General features: G+C 45.6%; 1 protein-coding gene across 1 annotated transcript in view; it reads right to left on the minus strand.

Moving 5' to 3' along the window:
- Positions 1-24,820, minus strand: part of capn15 (calpain 15) — a gene marked incomplete at its 5' end in the record, with an annotated part of 132,473 nt that overhangs the window by 87,458 nt on the left and 20,195 nt on the right. The gene's annotated exons all lie outside the window — the stretch shown is intronic.

Below are 24,820 nucleotides of genomic sequence, written 5' to 3' on the forward strand. Positions count from 1 at the left end.
GAGGGGAGAGAGGAGAGGAGAGAGAAGAGAGGAGAGGAGAGGAGAGGAGAGGAGTGAGCATTACAAGATACAAACCCATCAGCAGCCATTAATCCATAACAGTATCAGGCAACGCTAAGTAACAAGCAGTGATGTATTAGACACAGACAGGCCATGATACATTATCCACAAAGAGCAATCGATCATAATGTTCAGCCGTTTTGCATTTCTTAAATCTATGGGAGGGAAACCAAAGCGGGGCTCTGTGGGTCTCCAGTCTCCACCGGATATGATTTCCAAATTGTTTCAAATGAGACTAGGGAAAACATTTGAAAATTGTCTCCTCGGTTGATGAAGCCATTATACGGAGCGTCATTAAGCCAACGACGCCGAGAACATTCCTGAATATATTCTACAACCATGATAGAAATTGTGAAATTCCGAACAACACCACTTAAGATCCACCAGGGAGAAGAAGGGAAAGGTCAGGGAGACGGAGAGATGGATTTATTAAAGAAGAGGAGAATGAAGCGAGGGAGTGTGAATATAGAGAGACGGACGGCGAATTCAGGGATATAGAACGGGTGAGAAGAGCAAAAAGTTTGTCCGAGAGAAAGGAGGGAGAGTGAGAGAGTGAGAGCGAGAGAGAGAGAGAGAGAGAGAGAGAGGGAGAGAGAGATTAGAGAGAGAGAGAGATTAGCCAGTGCACCGCAAAATCAAATCTGCCTCCTGGGGTATTGAGGGCAGTAAATCCATACACAATGCCCCTGTGATAGGAGGGAATGAGGAAGGGGGAGGAAGGGGAAGAGAGAGAGAGGGAGGGAGAGAGAGAGACAGAGAGAGAGAGAGAGAGAGAGAGAGAGAGAGAGAGCTACCGCTACAGAATACAGAGAGCACCATCTCAGAGCTCTTTACACCTGACTGACACTTATTAGAATAGGGAGGGAAAAAAACACGCCAGGCTTCTTCCACTTCATATTAGCACCTCCCCCCTCCCTTTTCCTCAGTGAATGTTAATGTGCTGCTAGACAGGGGCCAAATAAAGGTCGCGTCAATCCCAAGCCCAAATGGATTCTCCGACGAAGGCCGACTGCTTAGGCCCATTAATAATGCCTGTCCTTGTGAATTTGGCCTATTTGAACGGTATATTGTCCGACACTGGAAAATGCAGACTGGCCTTGGTGAAGTGCTATTAAAATTCATAATAAATAAATAAATAAATAAAGTATAAAGTATAAAAGAAAATAGATCAATCCATCATCTATGAAAAAGATTTATTTAATTGCTTTTTACATCTCAAGTTTGACCTTTGCCAGAACGTCCATGACTTGAGACGCTATGAACGCAAGCAGAGGAAAGTAAGTGTTTTGGATTCAAAAGGTGTACCCTACCGTTAGGGGTAGACCGATATATCACTTTCTATAGCGGACGACATTACCGACATCTTTCGTGGGCAAAATGTTAACCCTGTGAGGCCTTGCAAAATTACAATCACTTTTAGCTATTTAAAAAAAATCACATTTACATAGTCAATGGGTCCTGTTGTTCAGCCTCACAATGCTATTGGATAGTAAATGTGTTCATAGGTCCCACCCTCTGGCCTTTGAAGTTGTTCTTATTTGTCTTTTTTATTTAGCTTCACAGTGTTAATGCTAGAGCGGAAATACCGGTATATGAAACTAGATGTCACAAGGAAACCATTGACATACATTATCCCTTCATACTAGCTTAGCAGGAAAGGGGATAAATAGGGCTCCGGTTGAAAGGAATGATACTGCAATATTTTATATCCACTGGTTAGCAATAATTTTTCAGGCCCAATTTAAGCTAACTCCATGTTAATTTAGGCTAATATTCACAAGTTCAAACCTAGCTGTCATAGCTAGCTAATATTAGCTAACATTAGTGAGCTTAAAAAAGGCACACGCCAACACTATGGGAAATACGCGTACAGTCTTCTCCAGAGTCAAAATAGAAGATGGATACCAATTTCCTCTGTGTGTTCAGTAGAAAGCTATCCGTCTGCACGCTAGCTTAGCACAAATTAAAGGAAGTGGATGTGTAGTGGCTAGCCTAGCTTAAAACTCAAGAGACAGGTGTTGGTTGGCCGACACCAAGGCTAGCCACTATGCATCCCCATCCATTCATTTGTGCTAAGCGAGGCTAGCTTGCAGCCGGACAGAGAGGAAATTGGTAACTATCCATCTTCATGGAGAAGACGGTAAGCGTATTTCCTATGGTGTTGGCATGTTCCTTTAAGTTCAGCCATTTTGTGTCTCATTTGTTATCATCAAGTTGTTGTATTTCATCAGATGCATATTTTATAATGTTGATATCACTATTTCAACATTATATATCGACCAACGGCTGCCCTGCTCTCTAATTATCGCCATCACCAGCCATATTAAATGCCACACCTTGACCCAGGCTCAGAGTGATATCTCTTCAGGTAAACGTTCTGGGTCAAATCGACCCAAAGCTTTCGCTGTCCAGACGGGGACAGCGACTCATTCAGACCCGCCGATGTCCTGGTCCTGGGGGCCATGGTTGGCCACCTCCGGAACACGCGGAGTGGGGTAAGGTAGGCACCCTCGGGGGACGGACACGGGTGTCGTCTGAGCGAGCCCATAAATGTCACTGTCACTCAAGCTGCTCATGTGTGAACAACACCAACATGGATGGGTGGGGGGGATGGGGGATGGGGGCAAGGTGCTAAGGGCGAGCAGCCGTGCCGCACCACCGGAGTGGCCCCACTAAGTAACGCACAAGCTAAATAAAATGTATCCACTTTTTCTCCTCCTGTTTTTCTGTATTTTCCTCCCATCCCAATTTGTGTCGTTATGCCAATTCCCCCCTCCCCTTCCTGGTCGTTGCGCGCACGTGCCCCCCACTCGTCGGTCTAGGGAGCCCTGAAGTCTATCACATGCTTCCTCCGATACATAGGAGACAGCCAGCAGCCTCTTTTCACCCGACAGCACGGACTCTCATTGGTGAAGTGTAACGTGTGGGAGGTCACACTACCTTCAACATTTCCCTCCCTCGCTGTGCAGGCGCCCTGACCGACATGTAGGAGTCGCTGTTTACAACGACCAGATTACCACCCACCGGCTTCCCTCCCGCTGACACCGCCTATTGTGTCAGTATGACGGCCGCCCAAGCCGGAGGCACCGCTGACAGACGGATTCGATACCAGTGTCTCTGCGGTGGTAGACAGGCGCTTAGTCCGCTGTGCTACCCGGCCGCCACGCACAAGCTAATTACAAGTAGGGCTGTACCAAATGTAATTTTTTTACATTCGAAGCTTCTATTGAAGTATTCGAACGAAGCTTCGAATGTCTGTAAAAAAAAAGAAAAATAATGGATTTCATAAAAAAATATATATATATTTTTTTTAACTAAATCCTCAATTTGAATAAAGTGATTAATTAGTCTTTTTTAAATCAACTTTCTTTAATGAATATAACTAATCAGTTTCATCAAATATAAATTATCGAATAAGGGCACGGTGACGTGAAGTGATGGTGACGTCTAAGTTATAGTATAATATTATAATATTAGTGTAGCCTAAACTTTATCTGCAACTGTGAAGCAAAACCCCATTGGTTTAAACAGATTGAATAGACATATACAAAAAAGATTTATAAAATAAACGTTTTTTTCTCTTTTTTTCGAATGTTGATTAGAATTCGAATGTCAACATTATGATCGAAGCTTCGAAGCATTCGGTACAGCCCTAATTACAAGGCTTGCTGGCCTGAGAACATCTGATCCCGATACATTATTATTTAACCTTTATGCGGTAACAGGGAAGGGATGTTATAAAGTTCATTTTTCCTCTTACAGTTGACGGCCTGGTTTGTAAAAAAAAAAAATTAAGCTTTTATGCGTCAGAGTTGACTGTGGGCTATTTCCTTACAATTTCAGAAACCCAGACTATTTTTGGTTGTTAAAAAAACCGATACGCAGATGATTCTTTGTTGTCCGTGTATAAAGGAATATAGAAAAAAGAAACTGCCTGTAGCTATGACAGAGTTTGTTTGTGTCAGTCCACGTGTATTTTTTTATACCATTAGTGGAGAGCATAGAGAGGTGCTCTTAGTATGGATGCAGAGATACTAAGATAATCAGATATTGGTAAAAAAAAAATAGGATAAAATATGGTTGAATGACGTGTAAAAATACCTCATGTTTCACTTGTTTTCTTTGCCATTGTGATATAATACATAATGAGGAGGAATTTATTTTCTTTCATTTACAGTACAGCACATGTTAGGTGAACCCAACATGTGTTTCTGACATTTGAATGGCAACTTTGATACGTTATGCTGAACCTTCTGCAATGTGCAATGCCTAGTTCGACAGCTTGATCTGGATTTCAGCATTGCTAGATGTACGATAATTATCGTATTTGTATGATACTGAATAAACTTCAAAGACGTGTTAGGGGACCTCAAAAGACCAATATTAACATGTCGAAAAGACTACAAATATGTCCCTTTAAGGTTTTGGTTGGTGGAATCATCCTCCCCTGGTCAGAGTACAACGAGGTCTGCTCAGACTCACTCAAGTGCGCTGGCTTGAGTCCCACTACAGCGCCATGTGTCTGGCTGGCTGACTGTCCTTAGTTCAACTCCATTAAACCCTTTCAGACCGGAGCAGGCCTCAGGACCCTGGGGAACCTCCAAGAGGCCGTCTCTGCCTCTGCCAATCTCCCATCCTCCTTACCTCCTGCTCCTGGGACGAGGAGGAGAGTCTTTTAGATGGGAGGGAGCTGTTCTGGTGTGTGTGTGTGTGTGTGTGTGTGTGTGTGTGCGTGCGTGCGTGCGTGCGTGCGTGCGTGGGCGTGCGTGCGTGCGTGCGTGCGTGCGTGCGTGTGTGTCAGGTTTCCGTTAGAAAAAATTGTTGCCGGTCTCAGGGTCCGGTAGATTTAAATCTACCGGTCAAATGAAAGAAATTCCGGTCAGAGTTTATTGAGCTTAAAAATAATTGACATCCTCAAGGCATGTAGATTTATAATATTTTAACTTAAAACTAGGCTACTTTTGCGTATACAATCATTATATTCCAAATAAAATAAGTCCCGAGACTCCGTGCTGCTGCCGACTTTAAATCAAATAGGTGTCTGTGGGCAGTCGCCCGACATTAATAAACAGCAGTCTGTTATAATCACATTTTTATAAGCTAACGAATTCCGTTATATTGACATTTGTATTAATTATATCAAGCGAAGAACTGAGAATTTGGCAGAGAGAGACGGCAACATTATCGTGGGTTTGGCGTGATGACTCTCTCAACCTCGCAACGACTTATTTGCAAAGAGTATGGCGCTGCAGAGCAGCAGATTCAGCAGTTTTTGGCTCTATCTGGGACCGCTCAACAGGCGCCCCCACCCAACAGCTGAATTGCCAATGGCTGAATTGGAGTACTGCACTGTGCCGCTGCTTCTCCGGCTCTGCAGCTACACATGCACTCGCAAAACCAAGCACTAAGCTCTCGCTGACAACATTATTATACCTGCTTGGTGAAGCAACAGATGAAACAATGTAATGATTGTTCGTTCACGCATAGGCTATTTAATTTTAGCCTATTTTAATACAATTCAAATAATCAAATTGTGCTTAGAGGGCATTATTTTCACCGGACATTAAGACCGGAGAGATTAAATATGTCGGACTTCAACAGATTTTGCCGGTCAAATACGTAATTAAAATGAATTGAATTAGGACATTATGAAACAAACACTGTGGCTTGGTGTGAGTTTTAATTGCATAAATTATTGCTGAATTAGTGGATCAATTACACTTAAATATTTATCAAATTGAACCACCGACAAAAAGGAGGAATTGGTGAAGCACCAAAACCGAATCACTGGCATCTATGTACGTTGTGTGCTGCGTATTACATGTCTATGCGTGTGTGTGTGTGTGTGTGTGTGTGTGTGTGTGTGCGTATTTGTTTACTTTATACAATTTTCTATACTTCATTTATCTTTTTAAGATCTTTATTTTAGCATTGAACTTTTTCTTAACATTTTTATATATTCTAGTTTAAGTCTATATTATTTTGTGATTATGTGTGAAGGGGGAACGAGCAAAGTAAGATTTTCATTGTACGGCGTGTAACAATCGTCTGTTTAACTGCATGTGACAAATACATATCTTGAATCTTTGTGCTGTGTGTGTGTGTATGTGTGTGTATGTGTATGTGTATGTGTATGTGTATGTGATGTGTGTGTATGTGTATGTGTATGTGTATGTGTATGTGTATGTGTATGTATATGTGTATGTGTGTGTATGTGTATGTGTAATGTGTATGTGTATGTGTATGTGCCTGTGTGCGTGTGTATGTATATGTGTATGTGTATGTGTATGTGTGTGTGTGTGTGTGTGCGTGCGTGCGTGCGTGCGTGTGTGTGTGTCTCTCCAGCCCCAGGCAGAGAGAGGGGCGCGAGTCAGGAGGACGAAGTCCCAGAGCTTTGGTGTCAGGAGCCATTAAGAGTGGCGTTCGTCTCCCAAGCCGTGACCGGCACTCCCTGACATGAACCAAGTCCCGCCCCCCCCCCCCCCCCCACACACACACACACACAGCACAGGCCCCCCCCCCCCCCCCCCCCCCCCCAGTGCCTACAGGGAAACTTAACCCTCCAACACTAACACAGAGTGAAGTTAGCAAAACACAATCCTGGGAGAGAGACACACACAGACCCAGGTTAAGTCATCATCACGGCCCGCCTCGAAACACTAACAGAACCGCTGCTTAGCGCTCACTCAGGCCTAGCAGCAGCGCCACCATGTTATCCGTCAAACCGTCAGCGTTCACTGTGGAATATAGGGGCCGTTCGTTTCCGCGAACATAAACGTCGCCGATAAAGGGGGGTATCGGTTTGACACCGGTCGAGTCGCTGGATGAGATAATAACAACAGGAGGTTTTTCTGACGTCGAGGAAGGAAGGAACACACGGGGGAGGAGGAATAACATGGTCATGGCCTGGTCGTCGGTTCATTGGTTCCTCCGTGGCACGGTGTATCCTCAGACGACCTGCGTCTTCTTCAGACATGTGACACGTCCTCCTGTCCACCCCCTCGGCTGTTGAGTCAACACAGCGGGTTAAGCAAAGGACCGTCGCCTCCCCGGCTTCAGTACAGAGACGCCACATGTTGGCGTCCTCAGACCAGACTCTCTTGAGGGGGAAAGGCTACAAAGCGCTACCGCAGAGGCGCCGACAACAACAACAACAACAGCAACAGCAGCAGCAGGGCACCTCGTGTTTGCCCGCCGACAGGTTTCTCTCTGCGGCCGTTTTTTAATAAACTTGTCTGTCAGGCCTCTTTCATCTCCGGCGCGGACGTGCAGAGCCACCATGTCAGCCACGAGGAGCCGCCGGACCAGGCCATTGATTTGGCGCGAGCCGCGGGAGCAAAGGTGATCGCAGGCTCATTAAATGTTACCGATCCGCCGCGACCGCGGAGGAGCGCCTATCAATCGTCCGTTCTGAGGCCGCGGTTCATACTTTAAAAAAGAGTGTCTCGTTGTTATGCGTTGTTAGGCCTTTGGAGACGAAGTAATGGGTTATTGTATTTTCTGTGATCTGATACTCTGTTTGTGTACTACTGTAATGCTATTTGGAATTATCTTTATATGTAGGAATATTGGAATATATTTTTAAATGTATGCTACTATAATGGTATGTATGTGTGTACCGTTTTGTTGTGTGTGGACCCCAGGAAGACTAGTTGTTGCTGCGGTGATGACTAATGGGATCCGTAATAAAAGATAAAAAAGATCATGAACCCACAGCTACGGCTCTGGTAGCTTGTCCTCGCACGACAGGATGCGTTGCGTGTGCGCACTCTTGTCACACACACACACACACACACACACACACACACACACACACCCTTCTTTTGTCTTGGCCTTGTGTTCAGTAGAGCTGCTCTAAAAGTGCCCACTTCAGCTCCTCAGTGTCGCAGGCCTGGCCAGGAGCCAAGAGCTCACATTGGAGAAAGGAGAGGGAGAGGGAGAGAAGGGAGAGAGAGAGGAGAGAGAGAGAGAGACGGACAGAGGCCTTCCCACCAGAGCCTCCACTCCTCAGCATCTACGTCCAGGAGGAGCTTGCCGTCCATAAAGTACCTGCTCCTCATCCCAATTCCCTCAGGAAGGACACTACTCTGTTACACTAAGCTGTGGAGAATCCCTTTGTTTGTCCTAAAAATAGCTTGAAACTCACACCTAGAAGTTAGAACTCAACCCCCCCCCCCCCCCCCCTTCTTCTTTACACACAAAAGAGTGGATCCACTTCTCGACATCAGTGTTCTCCTAGCTGGCCAGGATGGAAGCACCCCTGTCATTTAATCCACAACTTTGTTACTATGTGTTCACTATTAAACCTATATATTTTTTATATATAAGGCCGTCCTAGGGAAGCTTCCCCTATACCTTTCTAATCTAATTTGCTTTGCCTCTAACAGCTACCATACCAGGTCCACAAGATGGCTACTTTTAAAAACTCCCAGAATACAACACTGAACTAGGAAGGACAGCTTTGTCTCGCTTCGCACATTGGGCATGGAATGGGCTACAGGACAACATCCACTTAGACACACTGGTCTCTCTCTGCTCATTTAAATCTCTGTTACATAACTTCCTACAAGAAGAATGTCGCTGCTTTCTGTAGTCGGGTCCCCACTGCAAAATGACTTATTGCTGTGTGATGTATCGCAAATGTTATTGCTGTTATCTTGGCCAGGTCTCCCTTGATAAAGAGATCTTGTATCTGGGACTTCCTGGTTAAATTAAAAATTAAAAAGTATTGATCATGAAGTTCCGTCTACGGACATAATTGATGAGTTGGGTTCCACCACAGTAGCATGTCGGGTTCCACCTCACAGCCCATTCGAAGCGCTGTGAGAACCTGACCGGGTGGAGAGAACCCAACCTGCGCTGCCTGTGAGAACCTGACCGGGTGGAGAGAACCCAACCTGCGCTGTGAGAACCCAACCTGCGCTGTGAGAACCAACCTGCGCTGTGAGAACCTGACCTGTGCTTTGAGAACCCGACCACGTGGAGAGAACTGTTTGCATTTTACATTTAGAGAGACTTTCCTCCAAAGCCACTTACAAGTTCTGTACAACAAGTCAGCAGGAAGGGTACAACTCTGGCAGCTAAGGGTCAGTGAGATTGTTCGTCAAACTGTGTCGAACTTCAGTGCTACAGTCTTGAGTGCATAATAGTATAGACGTATGTAGGTAGTAGTAGTATAGGCAAGGTCGATTCCTTAGTAGCAGAGTGCATACTAGTAAAAGACAGTTATGAAGGTTAGTCTAAGGATGGCTTAGAGTAGACGACAGAGTACAGCAACTTGCAATGGGCCTGGTCTACAAGATACACTACCCGACCAAGGTACCCATGTACAAAATACTTCCCAAAGGCCAGTGAATACCACGATCACAACACCAGAGGGAGCTCCACAAATCATGTTAAACCCAGATTCGGCTCAAACAAGGGACTAAACACGTTCGCAATTATGCCACATCAATTTGGAACGCCCTACCCAAAGCTGTAAAGGAATGTGAATCACTACCCACTTTCAAAAACACTCTCAAAGAACACCTACGGGAGACTGCAATTCGAAACTGGCCCCTACAATGTCCTAACCCGTTGTACAGTAATGACCAAGTATGGCTTTGTCAGTATTCCAATGTACAGTGTACAGTCAGTGTCCTCCCCCCCCACCTCCAATGTACAGCCCCCACCCACCACCCACCCAACCCCACCCAACATCCCCCAATGTACAGTTTCTACGTCAAATGTATATACACTCCTTTTCTGGACACTTTTTGTATCACAAACAGTACTGTATTTGCAAATCTGATATGTCATAAATGTATAGATGTAGCAGTACTGTCTATCTGTATGTCATGTATGCAGGGAGCTAAATTAACTTTTTGACTCACCGGCCAGTGGCGGGTAGATGGAAGAATCTACCCGCTGAGAGAAAACGGTGCTTTTTCAATGTATGTGATGTATAGATTGGGGAGAGATGACCACAGCTAAAACGGTGATTGAAATGTGCATGGAAGACGGTGACGGTGGTGGAACCAGTGATTTCACAGGCACAGGCCGCGTCAGCGAGGGTTTTGTATGAATTCCTTAGAAGAACATCTGAGATTAGAGTGTAGGCCCAGAGCAGGAGGAGAGGGGTGACCTCTTTAATGCAACAGTGGATGAAACGTTTAATGGTGTGAAGGTTAGCAGTCGTCATGACAGCACGTCGCATGACAACCAGGAGAGGGGCGGGGGGCCGTCGTTGCTACGACGAAGACCTATAAGTCGAACGGTGTTTCCGGGTAGAGCAGACTAGAATCTGACTGAGACTGGGAGGGAAGGAACCAGGAGAGACTCTCCTCCTCCACCATCTAGGGGGGGGGAAGGGAGAATGCCACATCATCATTACAGTAGCTTCGGCTAACACGAGGAGGGTTTCAGGCTAACGACCAGGCCTGACCACTATTGGACTGAATAACAAAAGGACGATAGATGAACACACCGAAAGATCATTAGAAATAGACTCTTCAAGGACAATACAATCTGTTAACATCTGAGCTGAGGTTTCTGTTTAGAGAAATAAAACCACGCTTTTCCTTGTAAGGTATTTCACGTTGTCGAAGTGTCGAATTCTTACGGAGGTGGGGAAGTATTATGGTTTATGGATTGCACTAACGGGGGAGATAAGGATCTTATCTACCAGTATCGGAGACGTCAGGACCATTAAAAGACACAACGCAGAGGAATTGGATGGAGGGCCAAACAGACGAAGACGTGATACTGGCCAGTTTGATCAGAATCTTACAGTTGATGCCGTTGGGACCCGGATTTGCAAGAGATTAAAACAACGGGAACAGTTGGTTGTTGATGACAGCCGGATTTGCAAGAGATAAGAACAACGGATAAAGACTTTTTCAATAATGGGGCGACAGTGGACAACAGTCATCAATGTGTGGGAGAATCATGATCGAAGCAAGGCCGGCCAGCCCTGGGAGAGAGCGGCGAGTCGAGCGGTCTGGAGGCGAACCAGCGCTGTAGGGGAAACAGCGCTCCGATCAAAAATGTGAGTTCACTGTGCACACGGTTGTTTTGATTTTATAGCCAAATAAAAACGAACAGATAGTGAATCCGTAAACGTAAACATTTCTAGTTTGACACAGAGAGAGAATGCCAGCTGTAATAATATGAGCAGAGAGCCATGGTGAAAATCGAGGGTGTTATCTACCAGAGAATGAAAAGCAAATGAGGCAGGCTGCACAGTTTTGGTTTAAGGAGGGTAAATGCGAGATGAGGAAAGGGGGGGGGGGGGCGCTTGAATCAGATCGAAAATTTTTTATGGCGGGACTGTTTTCATAACAGAAGGAAAGTCGAAAGGAGATTGTACCAGTGTGTATTATGTCCGATCAGGCAAGAGTATTAGTCTGAGAAAGCGTCCCCTGATAATGGATAGGAAAGAGAGGAAAAACAGCGGTGTTTTCAGGCCTTGGAAGGAAGGGCAGCGGCCGTTTGTTGAGAGAGTAGCCATTTGCACCGAGTCAAAATGGCCGCAGAGCCACGAGGGGTTTAGAATCAGGAAGTGACACGTCACCTACAATCCTCTAGACTGAGTTTTGGCCGCCATCTAGGGGGGCAGTGGGATAATACAGGCAAATGGAGGAGTAGGTCGCCACCTAGTGGCGGAGGGGGGGGGGGGTAGTGCTGGGAGTTTCCATTACCCATAGGGGAATATTTAGAGTTTAATTCAATTAAGGAGTTTAATTGCGGAGGGGGGGGGGTAGTGCTGGGGAGTTTCCATTACCCATAGGGGAATATTTAGAGTTTAATTCAATTAAGGAGTTTAATTGCGGAGGGGGGGGGGGGGGGTGCTGGGGAGTTTCCATTACCCATAGGCGAATATGTAGAGTTTAAGTTAATTAAGGAGTTGAATTTTTCAAAATTACCACTGCTTGTGTGTATACACGGTGGTGTATGTGAGAACTTTGTAAAGGAACTCAAAGTGTGGTATATAGAGCGACGGGACAGCTCCAGGGCGACGGTAGACAGCCCCGTAGGGTATATAGAGCGACGTGACAGCTCCAGGGCGACGGTAGACAGCCCCGTAGGGTATAGAGCGACGGTGACAGCTCCAGGGCGACGGTAGACAGCCCCGTAGGGTATAGAGCGACGGTGACAGCTCCAGGGCGATGGTAGACAGCCCCGTAGGGTATAGAGCGACGGTGACAGCTCCAGGGCGACGGTAGACAGCCCCGTAGGGTATAGAGCAACGGTGACAGCTCCAGGGCGACGGTAGACAGCCCGTAGGGTATAGGGCGACGGACAGCTCTGTTGTATGTTAGATGATAGTACGAGTACGTATGTGAGTTAGGAGCAGGGAACCAACCTGCTCTGTTGTATGTTAGAGCGATGCTCGGTTGTATGTTATTATCATAATAATAAGATCGATATACAGGTTAATTAAATAAGTTTAATTATGAAATAAGAGGGAGTTCGATCTCCAGTGGGGCCTTCTCACACCTAATAAATAGGCAGAGTGGCAGAGTCTTGAGGGGACACGTCACCAGAAAGAACTGGCGCGCGCTGGGGGTCACCCGTGGGACAAACGTAGAGCGCCGAGTGGGTATCGTTTAGCTGCTGGTGTCACGCCGGAAGACAACAAAACAGGGAACAGCCCTGTAGGATTAGATATGGGTGTTGAGAAGGTGGGGGACTAATAGAGAACAAATAGCGCCATGGGCTGTAGGACACTCACACCGTCCAACAGTCTGAAAGGGCGTGGCCATGGCAGGGGCTTGCAGAGGGAAAAAATATATAGAGAACGAGCTGCAGGCCCAAAGCCACGGTAGACTAATAGAAAACACAGGGTCGAGTGTACAGAAAGACTGCCGGTGTTGTGTTTCTGCTTTCAAGGGGGGAATGACACCGACAGCGATGGAGATGGCCAGGAGACAGACTGGAGGAGGAGGAAGCCGCAGGGGCCAGGCACCGCAGCCTGGTACACAGATTGTCCACGACGAGAGAGAGGGCCGATGGCGGTGGAGATGAGCCTCAACCAAGATGACCGACAGGGCGGAGATGACCGACGGGGCGGAGACGGCCGACGAGGCGGAGTCCAGCGGTCGCAGGCGGTGTTTGCCCAGGGGAGAACGAGGCGGACATCGGAGGGGGTTTCCCTGCGGAGACGTTGTAGAGAGCGTACAGAAACAACAGAGCACGGGCGGTGAATCATGAACAAACAGGGACTTCCTTTCAGAGTCAATCAGGAGATCGAGAGACGAGACAACAGCGAGAAGTCCTGTGTTCATTGATTAGGAGTATGAGATATAAATGGAGGATTCATATATAAGATATATGTATAGAAGGATATATATATATATAGAAGGTAGATAAGAGGGAGAACAGTAGAACAACAGGATATAATTATTGGGAGCAGACAGGGGGGCTCCAATGGTTATGAGTCGTTGGATGTTGTTGGTTTTGGTGGTCGGTTTCGGTTCCCTTTGTGCACGAAGGGGGGCGCAAACAGACATCAGGCAGCAGGATCACTGGGTTGACCGTGGGCCGTCTTCGTTTCTTGTGCACGAGAGACGAGGTTGGTTTGCTTCAACCACAGGCTATTTTTGGCATAATTAATTGAAAAACCAAATAATGATTTATGATTCTGAAGGGGTGATAAGAATCAAGGGGGGATTGAGAGAAAACGGTGCTTTTTCAATGTATGTGATGTATAGATTGGGGAGAGATGACCACAGCTAAAACGGTGATTGAAATGTGCATGGAAGACGGTGACGGTGGTGGAACCAGTGATTTCACAGGCACAGGCCGCGTCAGCGAGGGTTTTGTTATGAATTCCTTAGAAGAACATCTGAGATTAGAGTGTAGGCCCAGAGCAGGAGGAGAGGGGTGACCTCTTTAATGCAACAGTGGATGAAACGTTTAATGGTGTGAAAGGTTAGCAGTCGTCATGACAGCACGTCGCATGACAACCAGGAGAGGGGCGGGGGGCCGTCGTTGCTACGACGAAGACCTATAAGTCGAACGGTGTTTCCGGGTAGAGCAGACTAGAATCTGACTGAGACTGGGAGGGAAGGAACCAGGAGAGACTCTTCCTCCTCCACCATCTAGGGGGGGGGGAAGGGAGAATGCCACATCATCATTACAGTAGCTTCGGCTAACACGAGGAGGGTTTCAGGCTAACGACCAGGCCTGACCACTATTGGACTGAATAACAAAAGGACGATAGATGAACACACCGAAAGATCATTAGAAATAGACTCTTCAAGGACAATACAATCTGTTAACATCTGAGCTGAGGTTTCTGTTTAGAGAAATAAAACCACGCTTTTCCTTGTAAGGTATTTCACGTTGTCGAAGTGTCGAATTCTTACGGAGGTGGGGAAGTATTATGGTTTATGGATTGCACTAACGGGGGAGATAAGGATCTTATCTACCAGTATCGGAGACGTCAGGACCATTAAAAGTACACAACGCAGAGGAATTGGATGGAGGGCCAAACAGACGAAGACGTGATACTGGCCAGTTTGATCAGAATCTTACACCGCCAAGCATATTTCTTACCCGCCAACTTTTTTTTGATAAATTTTTTTTTTATTATTATTTTATATAGATTTTTTTTTAATAAAATATATATATTATATAATCATACTTGTGATTGTGTTATCTGCGAGACATCGCCACCTCGCTGTCTGCAAACAGCTCCACTGTCTGTGTGTATACTCGAGTGGCCTCCAGCTCCAGCAAGGATTCTCCGGGGGTGCAGCTGGACCCTAAACGCTACATTCAGCATGCAAAAGAATTCTCCGGCGCTGCACCTGGACCCTAGTCAGCAGCCCTCACTCATGCGATGTAAACCAGGGACTCGAATACGCATGTTGTTGTTGTAGCCTTGTAGGACATTGATGCCAAGAGCTATCTGTAGCTACTGCTGGATGGCATTGGGACAACGCCTCAGTGAACTATTTAGTTTACTGCGACATTTCGTAGTGACTAGTTACCTAGCCAACGGAGGTATTATGCACTGGACTATTGCTGGAGGATTTGTTGATGTCGGGAGCTATCCGTAGCTAGCCGGCTGGATAACGTTACACAATGCCTCGTGTATTAAACTAAGTGAATAGTTGACTGGGTCATTTTGTAACGGTAGCTAACGTTATCTCACGAAGGTCCCACACTGACTAGACTAACGTCACGGTGAGGCAATAGCCTCTGTTTACATGCAGGCATTAGCAGCAGCAGCAGTGCTAACTAACGTCACGGTGACTCGGAGGCAATAGCCTCTGTTTACATGCAGCAGCAGCAGCAGTGCGCGGTGCGCGCTTCATGTCTGCTGAGACAGCGAGTGAGAACTCCGCTAAAGAATTGGATCATGATTTTCGGTTTTCACATGACTATTTGATTGCCCGTCACACGGCGCTCAGACGTCTCAGTGGGAGGCGCCAAACGTAAAAACTGAGCGCAAATGGCGGGTGGCGCTCTCTAGTTTCGGTCCCTGCATGTATGTCATATATGTTATGATGAATTGAAAATGGGGGACCCTGATGTAAACAAGACGAAAGTCTTTCTCTGGTCTGCATCCCCTTAACAATTGTATGTATTGAGTTGTACTGTACTCATTCTGCAATCTGTTAATAAACTTTTCACTTTGAGTGCCAGCAGGGGGCGCTAGAATTAGCACTTGAGTGCCAGTGCTCTATTCAATGAGAGGGCGAGCACATTTGCGAACGCATAAACTATATCTTAAATTATGGCTATGTGTCTAATACGCCCGTCACTTATCAATGACTTGCTTGCAGTCAACATATAAGAAACGGATTGTTATTTCATCGGTACATTATACCATTTAGAAAAACGCTCGTTTTTGGAAATTAAAAAAAAGAAAAAACGATTAAATAACGAGATTTCTCGTCCTTGGCACTCAACGCATGGCAAGATTTCTCGTGGCTGGCACTCAAAGTGTTAAAGTAGTGATTGCAGACGTTTTTAGTCGATGGAGGACAATTTGGCACCAAACCAGCCACTGTGTGTGGAAGTGAAAAAAGAAGCCAGAAAGAACAGGGATGATAGTGATACCAAAACAGAGGGATGAGAGAAGACAGGAGAGGAGGAGGAGGAGGAGGAGGAGGAGGAGGAGGAGGAGGAGGGCGTAGTCAGCCAAATAGGGATGACAGGTCGGGTGGAGTTAAGGCTAAGGTCGCTAAGGGCTGGAGGCGGTGGAGCCACGGGAGCGTACACCAGGCCGCCTGGCTGCGCTCCACAGCCGGCACGCGGGCGTGCGATGGAGCGAGCAGAGCGCCGCCGGCTCTCCCCCACCCTCCCTTGCCGCAAGACATTTGGCCTTTGTGTGACAGTCATTAGCGCTGCCTTTCCAAAGTTGGCCTCGAGCCCGGTGGCCGAAGAGAAGGCGTGCTACTCTCCTTGGCCACAGGGGGCACAGTGTGGTTCTGTCTTATTCATTTAAAACACAAAAGGCGCCATCACCACTACCCATCTTTGAATGCGTTTGTAACGTGACTCCTTTTGTTTGCGGTTATGCTATTATTTTGTTTGGTATTTCGTCCGCTGTGTGCCGTCACTCTCTCGTCGCCTTGCTGTAATATTCTCCCACGGTGTATTCCGTCTGTCAAATATCCATCCAACCTCCCATCCCTTTTCTCCAGAGAAGTTTGCCTTTTGTCATTGCATTTATATTTAGTCATTAAAGCTGATGATTGTATCCAAAGCGACTTACAAGTTCTGTACAACAAGTCAGCAGGAAGTGTACAACTCGTCAAACAGTGTTGAACTTGAGTGCTGCTACAGTCTTGAGTGCATAGTATAGACAGTAGTATAGAGTGCAGTTACATATTAGCATAGTATGCAGGGGTGTAAAAAGTACCCAGAAATTATACTTAAGTGAAAGTATGGGTACTGTCTCAAAATCTTACTCAAGTAAAAGTCAGAGTATCTGGCTAAAACACACTTGAGTAAAAGTAAAACATTTTCTACTTTTAAATGTACTTAAGTACTAAAAAGTAAAAGTAAAAACTTGTTTTATTCCCGGGGGAATGAAATGTTCCGTTTCTTCCTCTTCATCACTCGTACTATCGTTTGTGCCCATATTCTGTAGCTTGTCACTCTGACGGTCTATTCTTCTAATAGCAGGGGTTTAAAAGATCCCCGCTTTCTAGCCTTGCACAAGGACAAATCAGCATTGGTATGGGCGGGTTAATTTTCCATTGATGGGGATTTGATTGGCTGTTTTTAAATAAAGTGCGGCCGCAGGATTAATAACGTTATTTCGGCCAGAGAAACAAATATACTAATTAAAATGGTTAGACCTGCGAGATTTGTACTTTGTAGGTCTGCATTTTAAATTTAAGGAGTAAAAAGTATGTTTTTTTTTTTCTGAAATGTAATGGAGTAAAAGTACAAGTATACAAACCTAATAATACTCGAGTAAAGTGCAAATCCCCAAAAACAGTACTTAAGTATTGTAACAAAGTACAATTACTCAAGTATTTTACACCGCTGATAGTATGTAGTAGTATAGGCAAGGTAGATTACTTAGAAGCAAAGTGCATAATAGTAAAAGACTATTTTAGTAAAAAGAAAAGAAAGTTAGTATTTTTTCTTTTTTTCAGATATTAATTGAAGTAGTGTGTTTTTAGTTGACAACAGACAATTTGGCTGGTTTCAGCTGTCCTGACTGTGGTGGGAACTTGGAAGTCTGTTACACCATTGTGGAGTGAGGACCAAGAATAGCCTGCTTTGCTTGTAAAGAAGAATTTGTTCTCAAACCGACCTCATCATGGTTGAATTAAACGTTTATTTAATAAAATACTGCAAACCAGCCGGTTATGGTTCCTAACATTACTCCCTTGTCGACTCGCCCACTTCACTTGTTCAGATAAGATGAACCATTATTTTTTACCACAGAGTCTCAAATCAATACACACACTTCCCGACCTTTTTCAACCTTTTAATAATAAATAACACCCGATCTGTGGTGTGGAAGGAACAGAATAGGAGGAGAGTGTAATTGAAAATTGGATGTCAAATCGTCAATGCCACACTGCTATGGAGTACAACAGAAGAAAAGGAAGGAATCTCCGCGTCTCCGTCCGTTAGTCCTTTGCATATCTCGAGAACTGTTCGCCCGACCACCTTCACGTTTTGGCGGGTATATTGCTGAGAATCCAAGGGAGTGCAGTGTTGAATTTGGTGCCGTGGTGGCGCTACAACAACTAACTTTACGCATATCTCAGGAACCGGTCATCCGTTCGACTTCATACTTGGCGGGTGGTGTATTGCCGAGGACTCAAGGGAGTGCAATGTCAAATCGTGGTGCCATTTGGCCATATGGTGTCACTGTAACCACAAACTTGACTTTTTGGCCTGTAAACTAAGGAAACCGATTGTTTTGTGTGTGTGTGTGTGTGTGTGTGTTCAGATTCAAATGAGACTTGAGATCAGACTTGTTTATTTGTCACAGCCACATGAACAAATGAAACACCTTTGTGTTTTGCCTATTTGTGGTAGGGGGTGGGTGGGATCAGACCGCTGGCTGACAGTCTGGCCAACTTCACACTGTTGCTGAGGACCCAAGGGAGTGCAGCGTCAAGTCGTGTGAAGTCAATTGGATGAGCGGTTTTTGAGAACGCTGCAAGCAGCCTTACCGTGGTTCTCTAGAACGCAAAGGGACATACGTTGCGAAGGGACATGCACTCTGAACGGCCATGCCGCAAACGGGCACTGCACTAGTTATGTGAAAAAATACACACAGGGAGCTAAGGGGAAAAGATAGAAGTAAAGCACAAGCCTCCTCTACATTAGTCCTCTTCTCAATGCTACAAGAAACAAGATACAATTAAAAGAATGCGAATGACACCAGAGGCAATAGAATCATCCCCCAGATATGCTCGCATTCCTCGGGGAACCAGTTAAAAGCATGTTGACAGGGCGTCCGATACATTTAGACGAGAAGCTCGGCTCTTCTCCGTCGATGAAAAGATGAAGGCGGCGGCGGCGCCGCGGCGGTCTACCGTCGGTAGGTAGGTGAGCGTTTAGGGCTGTGAATTTACGTCTCGAATAAATGTCACATAAAAAAGGCCTGTACAGCATTTCCTCTCATACCATAAACACGTATATGTGTCAAACACTTTGAGTGTGTACCGCTAAACACAAGCAAGACCTCAGAAGACCTCCGCCTGATGCACACGCCGCTAATTAATTAGGCCGGGTGCTAATCCCTACGTAGCCAGTACACACACACACACACACACACAATGCCAGGGATAATTAGCCGCAGGCTAGCCCTCTAGGCAAAAGGTTATGCAACCGTAGCGCCGGTGGAAGCGATGCCCCATTAGGGAAGGGCTGGCCGCAGGGCTACCTGGCTCATCGTCGAGTGTGCCGTTACCATGCCTGGCTCCCCAGGGGAGGCAGCTCCTAGTTAATAATACAGGCGATCCATACCGTGGCAGGGCCGAGGTTGAACCCGCCGTCGCTGGGACACTGACACGGCAGGATCCGACAACAGAAGAGTACACGCTTCTGCTGGGAGAGGCTTTTTGTTTGGCCCTGCCTGCCGCAGTGCGAGAGGAGTGGGAAGTGTGTTCTTCCCAGAGCCACGACGAATATAGTGATGCAGGGGGGGAACACTGGTGCAATTACTGTTGCATCTCTCCAGTAAGTACAGTATTATAACAGGCTAACCCGTGCAGTGCGGAGCACGAGATACCTAATTGGCAGATTTAATAATAGGTGATCATTCAACAGCTGCGCGGTCAGATTCATATAATTGCTAAAGCACTTCAATTAAGATACTCAACAACGGCGTTTAGCTCGAGTAGAGCCGTGTGAGCTGTACAGAGTTGCCTCGGCTGCTCCGACTGGCAGAGATGCCCACCGTGTGATCAGTCGGCGAGCGACGCTGGCCTCTGGGCCCCGGGCCGACTGGCAGCGCGCCGTGTGATGAGGTGACGGGCACTAGACTGGCACTTTCTTCGGCTAATTGGCCCGCGTTACCTTCCACTTAGCTCTGCGCCTCGTCTAGAGGAGACGGCGTCGCGGCTGAAGTTTGCGCTGGCGGGGAGCGACGGGGCGTGGATATGCCATCTGCCGCGACGCCACTCTGGGTTAGCAAGGTGGCAAGAGAGAGCGTCCCTGAGGGAGGGAGGACTGGTGGAGGGAGGAGGACCTATTGGTGCTTTTTCCTCACACTTCTCACTGGCAGACAGTATGCTGGAGGGCGGCACTCAAATCGACGGGAAATGTCCTCGGATTTGACATGCTGTAAAAGAAAAAGTTGAAACTTTTAAAGACGGGGCTCCGCCAGACTCCGCCGAGAGCAACAGGGATGAGATGAGCCTTCTCTTTTTTACTAATTCTGTACCACACTCTGACAGACTTTTTTTTTAATTATTCTATTGTTTTACACTTTTTCTCCCATCCCCCAATTTTGTCACTATGCCAATTCCGCCCTGGTCTCTGCACTGCCTTACTGTCTGGGGAGGGTGTAGGTAGGCACCGGGCGCTTCTTCTCACCTGACGGCTAGGAGTTTCCCCCACATCCCCTCCCTGCTGAACAGGTGCACCGAGTTGCTATTGTAACGACTAGGACTCGTACGCCCCACCAGATTCCCACCCGTGAACACTGATGGTTATGTTCGTCCGACCAAGCCGGCGGTACCGCTGACACCGGGATTTGAACCCTGGGTCTCTGCGGTGGTAGGCGAGTGCTTAGGCCTCTAGACTAACCGTCCTTAACCTTCTGCAGTGTGGTAGTGAAAGCATTAATGCTCTGTAGTGTGGTAGTGAAAGGGTTAACCTTCTGCAGTGTGGTAGTGAAAGCATTAATGCTCTGTAGTGTGGTAGTGAAAGGGTTAACCTTCTGCAGTGTGGTAGTGAAAGCATTAATGCTCTGTAGTGTAGTAGTGAAAGGGTTAACATTCTGTAGTGTAGTAGTGAAAGGGTTAACCTTCTGTAGTGTGGTAGTGAAAGGATTCACCTTCTGCAGTGTGGTGGTGAAAGCATTAATGCTCTGTAGTGTAGTAGTGAAAGGGTTAACCTTCTGTAGTGTGGTAGTGAAAGCATTAATGCTCTGTAGTGTAGTAGTGAAAGGGTTAACATTATGTAGTGTAGTAGTGAAAGGGTTAACCTTATGTAGTGTAGTAGTGAAAGGGTTAACCTTCTGCAGTGTGGTAGTGGAAGCATGCATGCTCTGTAGTGTAGTAGTGAAAGGGTTAACCTTCTGTAGTGTGGTAGTGAAAGCATTAATGCTCTGTAGTGTAGTAGTGAAAGGGTTAACCTTCTGTAGTGTAGTAGTGAAAGGGTTAACCTTCTGTAGTGTGGTAGTGAAAGCAGTAATGCTCTGTAGTGTAGTAGTGAAAAGGTTAACCTTCTGTAGTGTGGTAGTGAAAGCATTAATGCTCTGTAGTGTAGTAGTGAAAGGGTTAACCTTCTGTAGTGTGGTAGTGAAAGGGTTAACCTTCTGCAATGTGGTAGTGAAAGCATTAATGCTCTGTAGTGTAGTTGTGAAAGGGTTAACCTTCTGCAGTGTGGTAGTGAAAGCATTAATGCTCTGTAGTGTAGTAGTTAAAGGGTTAACCTTCTGTAGTGTGGTAGTGAAAGGGTTAACCTTCTGTAGTGTGGTAGTGAAAGCATTAATGCTCTGTAGTGTAGTAGTGAAAGGGTTAACCTTCTGTAGTGTGGTGGTGAAAGCATTAATGCTCTGTAGTGTAGTAGTGAAAGGGTTAACCTTCTGCAGTGTGGTAGTGAAAGCATTAATGCTCTGTAGTGTAGTAGTGAAAGGGTTAACCTTCTGCAGTGTGGTGGTGAAAGCATGAATGCTCTGTAGTGTAGTAGTGAAAGGGTTAACCTTCTGTAGTGTGGTAGTGAAAGCATGAATGCTCTGTAGTGTAGTAGTGAAAGGGTTAACCTTCTGTAGTGTAGTAGTGAAAGGGTTAACCTTATGTAGTGTAGTAGTGAAAGGGTTAACCTTCTGCAGTGTGGTAGTGAAAGGGTTAACCTTCTGCAGTGTGGTAGTGAAAGGGTTAACCTTCTGTAGGGATGGGTACCTTTCACATTTGAATCGATACCGGTACCCAACGGTACCTTTTTTCGGTACTTTAGTCTCAAGAAATGTAATTTACCTACCTCAGTCGTAAAAAAAAAAATCCAAACTTCAAAAAACTACAATTTCGACAGTTTTCGGCTTGTCATTGCTCCGACTGCTTTGTTGTTGAATCAAGTCAAATCCTAGGTAAGCATATATTGTGCGTGTGAACGTTGACATGAAAAGAAAAAAGTAAAAAAAGAAAAAGAAAAAAAATTAATAAAAAATATCTTTTTTAATTATTTTTTTATTTTATTTTTCAGTTTCTCACTTGATTCGATACTCGGTAGTACCGACGTATTTCGGTTCGGTACCTCAAAAGTACCGAATTCGGTACCCATCCCTAACCTTCTGTAGTGTGGTAGTGAAAGGGTTAACCTTCTGTAGTGTGGTAGTGAAAGCATTAATGCTCTGTAGTGTAGTAGTGAAAGTGCCGAAAGCCGAAAGAGCCTTTTTGACCATTTTCGGCCGATAATTATCGGCGGCCGAATATTCGGTGCATCCCTAATTTTATGAGTTAAAAAAATATTTACAAAAATAAAAAATATATATATATTTTTTTGCAAGTTTAGTTAAATCTTAGTCAAAAAGTGCAGTCCATGTCAATAATGAGAATATATAAAAAGCAAGTTCACAAACAAAGAAATTCCCTATCCATAGTCGCTGTGGAAAAAAATAAAAATAATAAATTCCCTACCTACCCATGGCCTTAACTGACAACCAACAGGAACCAAACCATTTTTTTAGGCCTAGTGTGGCAGTGGTAGTGAAAGGGTTAAGGCAACACCCCCCCTCCCTGAGTGTGTGCCCTCCTTCCTTCCTTCCTTCCTTCCTTCCTTCCTTCCTTCCTTCCTTCCTTCCTTCCTTCCTTCCTTCCTTCCTTCCTTCCTTCCTTCCTTCCTTCCTTCCTTCCTTCCTTCCTTCCTTCCTTCCTTCCTTCCTTCCTTCCTTCCTTCCTTCCTTCCTTCCTTCCTTCCTTCCTTCCTTCCTTCCTTCCTTCCTTCCTTCCTTCCTTCCTTCCTTCCTTCCTTCCTTCCTTCCTTCCTTCCTTCCTTCCTTCCTTCCTTCCTTCCTTCCTTCCTTCCTTCCTTCCTTCCTTCCTTCCTTCCTTCCTTCCTTCCTTCCTTCCTTCCTTCCTTCCTTCCTTCCTTCCTTCCTTCCTTCCTTCCTTCCTTCCTTCCTTCCTTCCTTCCTTCCTTCCTTCCTTCCTTCCTTCCTTCCTTCCTTCCTTCCTTCCTTCCTTCCTTCCTTCCTTCCTTCCTTCCTTCCTTCCTTCCTTCCTTCCTTCCTTCCTTCCTTCCTTCCTTCCTTCCTTCCTTCCTTCCTTCCTTCCTTCCTTCCTTCCTTCCTTCCTTCCTTCCTTCCTTCCTTCCTTCCTTCCTTCCTTCCTTCCTTCCTTCCTTCCTTCCTTCCTTCCTTCCTTCCTTCCTTCCTTCCTTCCTTCCTTCCTTCCTTCCTTCCTTCCTTCCTTCCTTCCTTCCTTCCTTCCTTCCTTCCTTCCTTCCCTCCCTCCCTCCCTCCCTCCCTCCCTCCCGTCAGTCAGAGCGGAGATGATGAGCCAGGGTCAGACTGTGAAGGATCATCTGTAAGAGCCTCCTCTGTGATGCCAGTTAATAGTTCTGCCATCTGTATAACTCACCACTCTGACATTCACCTTTTTAGAAACCGCTTGAATCCGTAGAACACGTTTTAAATTCATTTTAAAATAGTCGCTGTTTGAAAAAAAGACTTTGACAAACTGCGCAGTACATTAGGTAGGCAGTGTTCCTGGCTAGCTAGAGAAAAGAACAAGCTAACCGATTAGCCTAATTACAGCTCATTTATTGCTTGCGTCCCCGGTGTGACATCACAAATGGCAACGTTTTAAATGTTCCATATGTCTCCTTGGATGACAGAAGGGACCGTGTCGTGTTCTCCATACCTCTCCTCGTGCCTGAACCCCGACAGCCCCGTGAAGGGGAAGGACACTATGTCATGTTATATATATATCCATCCGAATATACCAAATATTATATTATATATATATATATATATTCTGTATATATTCTATATACCTACTTATACCTAGGGGTGAACGATTAATCGAGTTTAAATCGAAACCGCAATTTGAAATGATGCAATTAGCAAATCAAACAAAAAAAGAATCGCAATTTTTTATTTATTTTTTTTATTTAACCAGGAAGTCCCATTGAGATACAAGATCTCCTTTGCAAGTTGTTGTTATTGTTGTAGGAACGGTTTGGGAGAGGGAGGTAAGGGGTTTTAGATTGTGTGTTGTGAAGTTTAGACTTCAGAGAGGGAGAGTAAAGTACAGAAAAAAAAGGTACCGTTGGGTACCGGTATCGATTCCCAGGTAAAAAGAAACATTTTCAGGCTCGGCGTCCCGAACAGACCCACCGCGTAGGCCAGATGCAAGCCGCATTTTACAATAAACCTCTGTGGGGCTGCTTAAACTTTCTTATTATAATCGCAATCGCAATATCTGTCAGAAAAATCGCAATTCGATTATTTCCCATTATCGTGCAGCCATATTATACACCTGCATATAACTCTGTATGATAGCATGTACAATAATGCTATTTATACCGTATATATTTGTTTGTACCGTAAATATATATCTATCCACATCTGTCTGTACATACCTGCATATAATCCTTTTTACATATCTGTAGATAGTGATACTAG

This window comes from Notolepis coatsorum (assembly GCF_963971535.1).
Source record: "Notolepis coatsorum genome assembly, chromosome: 10".
NCBI classification, from domain to species: Eukaryota; Metazoa; Chordata; class Actinopteri; order Aulopiformes; family Paralepididae; genus Notolepis; species Notolepis coatsorum.